Below are 7,153 nucleotides of genomic sequence, written 5' to 3'. Positions count from 1 at the left end.
CTACAGCAAGCAAAATATATAAGAAACCAAAGGAAGGAGGAAAAGGACCCATGAAGTCTATACCCCAAACATTGAATACATCACAGTATAAAATGGATTGTTGAGGCATTTAATGCTTCAAGGTGATTACCCCTCCAGTTCTTTGGCATTTCTCACATGTAGAACACACTTGCCAAGAGTCCTTGAAGATTGTAGGCCAATAAAAACCCGCATCCAGTACTTTCCTTGCAGTCCTTTGGGGCCCAAGATGGCCTCCTACAGTGGATGCATGACAGAAATGCAAAATTGATGCAGTTTCTTCCTCAAGAATGCATCTCCTAATCACTTGATCACTACAGAACTTCCACAAATAGGGATTATCCCAGAGGTAATGCTTGGCATCATTCTTGATCTTTTCCCTTTTACTCCTTGGTGCATCTGCTGGAAAAACTCTTGCAACTAAAAAATTTACAATATCAGCAAACCAAGGAAACTTTGAAGTATACAACTCTAATAATTGCTCGTCAGGGAAATCATCTTTTAGAGGAGTGAGTTCAGGGACTCCCTCTATCTTGCTCAAATGATCCGCCACCAAATTTTGTGCTCCACTTCTATCCTTTATCTCTACATCAAATTCTTAAAGTAGAAGCATCCACCTTATTAGCCTTGGCTTTGAATCTGTCTTTTTCAAAAGGAACTTAAGAGCAGAATGATCAGTAAACACCACAACTTTTGACCCTAGCAAGTATGATCTAAATTTATCCAAAGCAAATACTATGGCCAATAGTTCCTTTTCAGTTGTGGTATAGTTACACTGTGCAGGATCCAAAGTCCTAGATGCATAATAAATGACCCATATACAGTGAAGTCATCCATGAACACTTCAATACAATGCTCAACCAAATCAGAAAATATGCTCAACATGCATCTTTGAAATGTACCGGGAGCATTGCAAAGCCCGAATGGCATTCTCCTATATGCAAATGTACCAAATGGGCATGTAAAAGTGGTCTTCTCCTGATTCTCAGGAGCTATGCATATTTGAAAATAACCTGAGAATCCGTCTAGGAAACAGTAGTGAGATTTACCTACCAGGCGCTCCAGCATCTGATCTATGAAAGGTAGAGGAAAGTGGTCTTTCTTGGTCGCCTGGTTGAGCCTCCGATAATCAATGCAGACTCTCCAGCTGTTCTGCACTCTAGTGGATAGGAGCTCATCCTTCTCATTCTTCACAACTGTAATCCCTGACTTTTTGGGCACCACCTGCACTGGGCTCACCCATGTGCTATCTGATATCGGGTAGATGATGCCTGCCTGGAGTAGTTTGGTGATCTCCTTCTTCACTACCTCCAATATGATCGGATTTACCCTCCTCTGGGGCTATCTTACTGGCTTGGATCCTTCTTCCAGCAAAATCCGGTGCATGCACAGGGAAGGGCTGATTCTAGGGATGTTAGCCAAGGTCCAACCAATAGCCTTTCTATGCTTCCGAATCACATCAAGCAACTGCTCCTCTTGGTCCTCATCAAGCTCAGTGGAAATGATCACAGGGAGCTTCTCACCTGTTTCCAAATAAGCGTATTTTAAATGCTCAGGCAAGGGTTTAAGCTCCAAAGTGGGAGGCTGCTCAACTGAAGGCAATGCTTTAGCACTTTCATTTGAAATGATTTTTGCAACATTTAAACCACAAGGGTTAGATTCAATTAGACTTGTTGTACTCAATGAACCACATTCTAACCCTTTTGATTTTTGAATGTCATTAATGTCAGAAGTTGCAGAATCTAAATCCAGAAAATCAGCAATACAAATATCACACAAAGATGACTTAGTACAATATTCACAAATTTTAGTATCTATGGTATCTATACAATCAGAAAAATCAACGAAAGAGTCTCCTAAAAATTCAGCAAAATTATCATCTATCAAGCTATCAAGAACATCAATGTGAAAAACTGAATGCTCCTCAAGTGAGTGCTTCATAGCATCTAGTATGTTGAAGCGAACCACACTCTCTCCAAACTCCACAGTGAGAGTTCCAGCATGCACATCAATTTTGGTCCTGGCCGTCTTCAAGAATGGCCTTCCCAAGATGATTGGTGCAGCTCCTTTTATTGGCTCTTCTTCTTGCATGTCCAAGATGTAGAAGTCAGCAGGAAAGATCAAGTCATTCACTCTCACTAGAACATCCTCCACAAGGCTGGTTGGATTAGTAGTGCTCTTATTTGCTAATTGGATGATGACACCCATGGGCTGCAATGGTCCAAGAGACAAAGATGTGAAGATAAATAAAGGCATAACATTAATAGATGCACCTAAATCAAGCATGGTATTATCTATCCTATTGTTTCCTATAATGCAGGGAATAGTAAACGTCCCTGGATCTTTGCATTTCTCAGGCATGGAAGTTTTCTGCCTCTTAAAAAGAGCTGATACATTTCTCCCCATGTTCACTCTTTCATTACCTTTTAGACGCCTTCTATGAGTGCACAAGTCCTTAAGGAATTTGGCGTACTTTGGGATTTGCTTGATAGCATCTAACAAGGGGATATTGACTTCAACTTTTCTGAAAGTATCCAGAATTTCTTTATCAACCTCTTCTTACTTCTTGCTGGGCTGAATCATTCTTTGAGGGAAGGGAATAGGAATAGACCTCTCCTCCTTGTCTACCACTTTTGGTTGACATGGTGTGGGCATAGGTGCAGGCTGCTCTTGGCTTCCAACTTCTCCTCCTTCACCTTCTGCAGCTAAAGTGCAACTGGGATCCTTCTCAGTAGGCATTTCTGGCTCTTGCATCACTTTACCAGATCTCAAGGTAATGGCAGTCACATTCTTTGGGTTTGTGACAGTTTGTGCAGGGAGATTGCATGAACCTTGAGATTGAAGTTGATTAAGGGATGAAGCAAGTTGACCCATTTGATTCTCCAAGGTCTTGATACTTGCTTGAGTCTGTTACTGGAAGGCTTGACTCAGTTGTTGGAAATTGAGATTACTCATAGTGAGTTGCTTCACAGGGTCTTCCAAGGATGACTTATTCTTTTAAGGTGCAGCGGCTATTGAAGAAGATGCTTGATGGTGCTGTTGAGATGAAGATGATGGATGGTGATGTTGCTGGGCTGAATATGGCTTGCTTTGTCCAGCTTGATGCGGTTGGAAATGGTTGTTAGTTGGTTGGCTAGAGCATTGATGCTGTGCATTTCCTCCCCACCTTAAGTTAGGATGGTTCCTCCAACCGGGATTATATCTATTGGAAGATAAATCCCAGCTTTGTTGTTGTTGCGGCTGCTGAAAAGGAAATTTATTAGCATAAATATTAGCAGCATAAGCTTGAGGATTACCTTTCGAAGATTCAGTTTCCTACAATGTGGGGCAACTATCAGTGAAGTGATCCGTAGATGAACAAATCCCACAAAGCATTGCTAGAATGGATGGAGGTGGAGGTGTATATGCAGCAGAATTCTTTTGGATGGATGCCAACTGTTTTACCATAGTAGCCAACTCATCTAGTTTATGCTCCAGCTTGTGTGAATCTGAAGTTTGAATTTCATTGACACTTCTGGACATAATGGAATTTTGCCTTGTAGCAAACTGTTGAGAGTTAGCTGCCATATTCTTAATGAGGTTTCTAGCGGCTGCGGGAGTCTTGTCAACTAGGGCTCCCCCACTAGCTTCATCGATCATGCTCTTATCCATTGGGTGTAAGCCTTCATAGAAGTATTGGATTAGGAGCTGGTCACTTATCTGATGATGGGGGCAGCTAGCACAAAGTCTCTTGAAATGCTCCCAATATTCATACAAACTTTCCCTCTCCAGCTGCCTAATACCACATATTTCCTTTCTTATTGAGGCAGCCCTTGAGGTAGGGAAAAATTTTTCCAGGAACAATCTCTTCAGGGTGTCCCAACTTGTAATAGAGCCAGGTGGAAGATAATACAACCAGTCTTTAACCAAATCCATAAGAGAAAATGGAAAAGCCTTTAATTTCACATGCTCTTCAGGCACACCTTGTGGTCTCATTGTAGAGCAAACAATATGAAATTCTTTGAGGTGTTTATGCGAATCTTCACCTGCAAGACCATGAAATTTAGGCAAAAGATGAATTAGGCCAGTTTTAAGAACAAAAGGGGCATCCACATCCGGGTATTGGATACATAAAGTCTGGTAGGTCACGTCTGGTGCAGCAAGCTCCTTAAGTGTCAAGTCATTTTCTGCCATTTCTAAAGGTTCAGAATTTAAAGAATGCAGAGAAGAATATATAGAAGATGGAGAAAATGGTGAAGATGGTTCCTCAGTATGTGCAGAATTTTGTCTACTAATGTTCCTAAGATTTCTATGGAATGTCCTATCAATTTCAATATCTGGAGGATATAAATCTCCCGAATTTGATCTGGTCATTCATTAGGGATTGTCTATGGAAATTTGAAAAGAAGTAAACTAATGAAGCAGTAAAAATGTAGAAAAATTCAGATGACAATCATGCAGAAAAACTAACATCTAAGTGCAGTAAAATAAAGTATTAACACCAAACAGCAGAAATAGAAAGAAATTGCAATTATGGAATGAAAATATGCAACACACAAACACAAATTCTGCAGAATTATGCAGCAGAAATAGGGTAACTGCAGCAAATGAAAATACAGTGTGGTAAACCAAAATGCAGAAATCAGAATTCAAACAATATGCTGAAAATAGCAACTGGTTCTACCTAAATGCAAGAGATCTCTACTTATCTATGTAACTACAACTATACTAAAGTATTCACAATGCAAAAGTTAAAACAGAATTCACTAAATATGCAGAAAACAAAAATGAAAACAGAGCAAATAACATTTTTATGAAAAATCAACACCAATGTTCCCCGGCAACGGTGCCAATTTGATGATGTTTTATTTCGAGGTGTTTAAAAGATTTGTCGTAAATCCTCATCAAAATTTAAACAAATTAATGTAGTACTAGGGTTACCCTAGATTGTCTCGCGTGAACATTGGCTATTAATCTTCATTAAACATGTTGAAGGCATTAATTGAACAAGCAATTAAAATGGGGGGGGTTTATGGTTTCAAATCAAAATAAAGAGTAACAAACAAACGAGTTTAATTAGTTCAAACAATAGAAAGTAGCAATCCTTAGTTCATCCACAAAGATTCTATCCTCATTCCACTCAAGATTTAACATTCATCCTCTCTTCCATGAATTAGGTTAATTTAACAAGCGAAAATCAACCTTATGGTCCCAACGAAATTACACATTTGTTAGGCTCTAATCTCTCATCCCAAAATTACGCAACCTTAGAATTAAACCTAGGATTAAGCAATCCCTAGTTTAGAATCTCCTTAAAACGAAATTAGGGTTAATTGAGCAATACCCCCCTCATTCACCATTAATTCAATTCAAGAGACAAGGAAGAAGTAATTCATGAAAAGAAAGGAATTATATTATCATTAAATTCAAGGAACTCAAGAATTATACGAACTTACTAAGGATTACACAAAATTTAGCCCTCCATGGAAATGGGGGTCAAAAACGCAGTTGGGAAATGCAGAAAACTCATTAACATTAATGTAAAAGCAAGAGAAATGAGAAACCAAACCCTAGGTTGGACCCTTGGCTGTCACCCAAGGTTGCCCTAAGCTCTGGAAAATATCCTAAATTGAGTAAAGAAGAGAAAAGGTTCAAAAAGTGTAAGAACTCTTTACCCTAATTTGGTAAAAATCTATTTATACTAAAGCTGGCGCCGCCCAAAGTAATTACTCTCATTCTTTCATAGTAACCACGCGCAGCATTGGGACATTTTGGGTCTCTGGAGTGATTACTATGAATATTCATAGTAGTTACGCTCAGCACCTTCAATTTTTGCATGCTCTGGAGTGATTACTATGAATATTCATAGTAACCACGCACAGGTTTGGTTGATTCTGGGCTACTGTAGTTGTCACTTTAAGCTTTGAAAGTGATCACTTTGGTCCCTTTGCTGGAAGTGGCTTGCTGTAGTTGTCACTATCAATATTGAAAGTAGTTACTTTCACCTCAAATTCCTCAAAATCCAATGATTCTTCAAAATAAGCTTGGGAATCCCATCCACATTATTCAAATGATCAAAACATGAACAATAAACTATCTAAATCAATGTAAATTAACCAAAAACTAAGAAGCCTATATTATTTAGCCTAATTGGAATATTCATCTTATTTACGCTATCTAAGTCTATTCTTTTCTATAAAAAGTAATAAATGATGTATAAAAATTTAGTAAAATGTGGATTCATCAAGCAGTCTGCCCACCAATGACTAAGTGACACCAGTCTTCCCTATGCCAACCCTCTATCATCGCTAAGTCTTCAGAATTCAGCTCGTCATCTGAGCTAAGGTACAAATCACCCAGATCGACGGTGACCTGAGTACCTGTAATCTGCTCGATCGTCCATCGCGATGGTATTCTGGAAGAGTCGTAATCATGGTACGTGACCAGATACGTCACTGCTGCTGAAGTTCTCTCAGTGCCAGAAAAGATATAAATACAGAGGGTATGATCGATTTGATGCACTGACAAATCAAAAGGAATGCTAAAAGCTAACTCTAGCTCCATCATAACTACCTCACTAGGTACCTCACTATCATAAACAAGAATTTTAAATTAACTAAGTCTCTGATACTCGCCAAATACATCATTTACATTATCTATTATTGAACTATTTACTACTCTCATTCCCTCTATAGGTGCTGTCATCTGGATTCCCTGAAATGGTTACGTAAGGATGAGTCTCTACATTTATTACTAAGCATACATACACAGAGAATTCAATAATACAGATAAAATATTCAACATGCATCATATAACAATTCAGTTATGCATCCAAATTATGTTTCTCTATTTATCCTTTCAATACTCATTTCCATATTCAATTACACTGTTAGTTCCACTGCCCCTGGGATCCCTCGAGGTCTTCCTTAGCATAGATAGTCACTGGATAGTCGTAGCTACACAGATACAACGTGTGCCGACTCGGTCCCTTTTAGTAAAAATGTAGTCAGGAGTATAGGCTAGGAAACAAGTGTGAGGCCTATGGTGTTCCTACTCTCATTTGTATTGCGCAATTCAAGAGAAATATTCACCACCCTCATTTCCCTAAGACTTCTCAGTCTTGTCCATCTTCCACATTCCCAGTGTACCTCTAAAC

General features: G+C 39.0%; 1 non-coding gene across 1 annotated transcript; it reads left to right on the top strand.

The window, feature by feature from the left end:
* Positions 1-3,715: 3,715 nt before the first annotated feature.
* Positions 3,716-3,820, top strand: LOC113851701. Its single transcript, XR_003502272.1, has one exon. It is a non-coding gene; the product is annotated as a small nucleolar RNA R71 (small nucleolar RNA).
* Positions 3,821-7,153: the final 3,333 nt, after the last annotated feature.

This window comes from Abrus precatorius, unplaced genomic scaffold, assembly GCF_003935025.1.
Source record: "Abrus precatorius isolate BTA unplaced genomic scaffold, Abrus_2018 Scaffold9, whole genome shotgun sequence".
NCBI classification, from domain to species: Eukaryota; Viridiplantae; Streptophyta; class Magnoliopsida; order Fabales; family Fabaceae; genus Abrus; species Abrus precatorius.
Note: the sequence above shows the minus strand (reverse complement) of the source record. Positions and strands in the feature narration are given on the sequence as shown.